Raw genomic sequence first — 3716 nt, forward strand, 5'->3', positions numbered from 1 at the left:
GGGATTTTCGCCCAATAAGTGTAGCCCCCATATTGCTTCGCCTATTTCATAAGGTGCTGGCGACGAGATTGATGATTGCAATCCCGCTGGATCTCAAGCAACGCGCCTTCATGCCAGTTGATGGGTGTGCTGAAAATGTGCACCTTTTGGCCGGTGAGGCTAGGCCTGTATAAACCACTGTATATGGCAACACTGGACATAGCGAAAGCATTTGACAGAGTTACTACGGCAGCCATTCTGGAGGGGCTTCACAGAAAGTCATTAGACGGGCCGTTCCTACGATATGTCCGTGACTTCTACGAAGGCGCCGAAACAGCCCTGACCTTTCAGGGGTCTTCGCAGTATGTCAAGCCAACCAGAGGGGTTCGGCAGGGTGACCCGTTATCCCCCATGTTCTTTAACTTGGTGTTAGATGATTGGCTGGCGGTTTGCCCTCCGGAGGTCGGATTCAAGAGTGGCCCATTGTCAGTAAATGCCATGGCATTCGCTGACGACATGATAATAATGGCATCTACTCCGGAGGGCCTGCAGGAACAACTTGATTCCTTGTACGCCTACCTGGCTCCCAGGGGATTGACCATCAACCCCGCAAAGAGCCTAACAGTATCATACCTTCCTGATGCTAAAAGGAAGATCACGAAAGTCGATACCTCAAGACACTTCAACATTGGAGGAGACGACATACCTGTAGCGGAGGTTGACACAACATGGCGCTACTTGGGCTTGACATTTTCGCCCATTGGGATGTCACCAGCAGACATCATGTCTGAGCTGAAAGGTTTGCTGAATAGGGTGAGCGCAGCGCCCCTTAAACCACAACAACGCCTAGTGGTGTTGCGTACTTACCTCCTCCCGAGGTTAATGCATCGGGTGGTGCTTGGTCCCACTTCCTCCAAAATGCTGATAAAGTTGGACAAGGCCACCCGGGCAGCAGTTCGACGATGGCTAAAATTTCCCCACGACGTGCCGCACTCGATTTATCATGCTGCCATCAAAGATGGTGGGCTCGGGATTCTGTCTCTCAGGGCGGCGGCTCCTTGGCTGAGACTTAAAAGATTAAACGCGTTAGGTGAATCCACTAACGAGTCGTGCAGGGTGCTGGCCGGTATGCCTTACCTTGGGGAGTTAATCACCAGGGCCCAGAAAATGACTATGTACACTGGCACCGTCCTTCCTTCTGGAAGAGCAGTCCAGACATTCTGGAAAAAGGAACTGCTTGCCAGTGCGGACGGGGCATCCCTTCGGGGTGCAGAAAATGCCCCCGGGTCTACTTACTGGATTAGAGAGGGCACACATTTGCTGAGCGGCCGAGACTTTATTAACGTGATTAAGTTCCGCTTCAATGCCATGCCCTGTCTGGCCCGAACCAAAAGGGGGAGGGATGTCCCCATCACTTGCCGAGCGGGATGTTCCGCAAGGGAAACCCTGGGGCATATTACGCAAATGTGCCACAGAACTGATCAAGCAAGGACTGCGAGGCATGATAACATAGTGCGCTATATTGGAAAGCGTGCCCGGGAGCTGGGGTGGGACGTCGAACTGGAACCATACTTTCAGACACGCCAGGGCACAAAAATCCCTGATCTCGTCCTCAAAAGAGAGGGCCAGACAGTTTTATTGGATGCCCAGGTTGTGGGGGGGAAGAACGTAACGTTAGCCCAGGCGCATGACGTAAAAGCAGTCAAATACGCCATTCCTGAACTACTACGACAACTTCCTAATGACTCGAAGCCGGTGCTTTCGGCTGTGACAATCTCGTATCGCGGGATTTGGGCACCGGCTTCTGTGCGGATCCTGAAGGACCTTGGCTTTGCTCACAAAGATTTCAAAATATTAACTTTACGCTGCTTGCAGGGGGGGGGGGGTTCAGGCCTTTGGCCGGCACCAACAGATGACGGCCTTCCAAAGGTACTGAGGATGAGGGCCCTTCACTCACCGCTCCCACTCCTTACTAACCCGGTACTACTGCCATTACAGTAGGAATCCGATTCCTTTCTCTCTCAGCGCGCGCGACGTCTCGATTTGGTTATCGCGGCGTGCTAGTCCCCTCGAAGGCTGCTAAGCAAGACGCTTCGCGCTTGGGAAAGTCACCCCAGCAAGCCTTTGGAGGGGGCTAGGGCGGGAGGTGGGAAGGACCGCACAAAAAAAATAGCCAAATGCCTCGTCATCTAATCAGTGACGCGCATGAATAGATTAACGAGATTCCCACTGTCCCTATCTACTAAACTGCGCTACATACGGCCACGTGGCCAAACACTGCCGGAGTGAGGTGCGCAGGTGCTCTAAATGCGCTGAGCCGCATCACCATGAAGAATGCCGAGCACCCGTCCCAACGTGCCACCCATGCAAATGGGCTAACAAAAGCGACATCGAACACCCCCTGGGCAGCCGCAGCTGCACAGTCCTGCAGGAGCGCAACGCCTACGTAGAGTCCGCCTGGCACTGAGGGATACCAGCGATACAGCCCCAAACAACAAACACACCAAACATGACACCCTGCAACACTCCAACACAAAACACTCAACAGACACACAAAACGCATCAGCACACATCCAAATCCCAACCAACCTCGCTAAAAGTTATCCAGGCAAATTTAGCGCATGCAGCAAATGCTAACGAATTACTTCACGTTTACCAGAAGCAACATTTTCACGACATCTCCCTCATACAGGAACCATATCATCACAACAACAAAATAACATCATTTACCCTTAAAGACAGAATATTAGCCTCAGACCAAAATCCGAAAACAGCCATCATCATACATAACACCGAAGTTCAGGTCTTCCCAATCAAAATTACACCCACTCTAATCGCAGCACGCATCACATGGCATAAACAAAAAATATTAATGGTCAACTGCTATGCTCCACCAAAGGACAATATCAACATTGAACTTTCAATCATTGAAAACATCATCACTAACAATCAAGAACCCACACTTATAGCGGGCGATTTTAATGCTAAAAATCCAATATGGGGGGGCACCGTAGAAGACGACAGAGGCACCACACTCACAGAATTCATTAACACCAACAATTTAGCCATACTGAACAACCCGAACTCACCACCCACATTCGAAACAACTAATGGCAGAAGCTGGATCGACATCACTACGTTAACACCATCATTGCTCCCACATGTACACGATTGGGAAGTCCTGGACTACGAGAACCACAGCGACCACAAGTACATACAAACACAAATATTCCAGGGCAGATACCAGCAGAGCAAACGCCTAACACAGAACGGAGCACAAAAACTACTTACCGACCTCGCGGGAGACAGATGGATGCACGAAACTGCAACAACACCAATACACACCATCACGCGACTCGAACATGTCATAACACACTTCTATTCCAAAGTCAACAAACTCACAGCCAAATACGCAAAACACGTTCACAACAAAAACACACCAAATCCATGGTGGAACACAGAACTCGAGATAGAGCGGAAAAAGGTTAGGGCACACAGAAGAAGATACCAAAAAGCGCACGACCTCTTACGAGACCAATACAAATCAACATACACCCAAGCACTAAAACAATTTCAACAAAACATCTCCACCACACGCAACACCTCTTGGCGCGAATATTGCTCCCGCATCTCAAAAAACCCCTTCACCCTCCCCTACAAGATCGCGGCCAACAAAATAAAAAAAATCAATTACAATTCCATCCCTTGAAAAACCTGACGGCACATTCACAACGTCC

Source organism: Amblyomma americanum, chromosome 3 (assembly GCF_052857255.1).
Source record: "Amblyomma americanum isolate KBUSLIRL-KWMA chromosome 3, ASM5285725v1, whole genome shotgun sequence".
Lineage (NCBI taxonomy): Eukaryota > Metazoa > Arthropoda > Arachnida > Ixodida > Ixodidae > Amblyomma > Amblyomma americanum.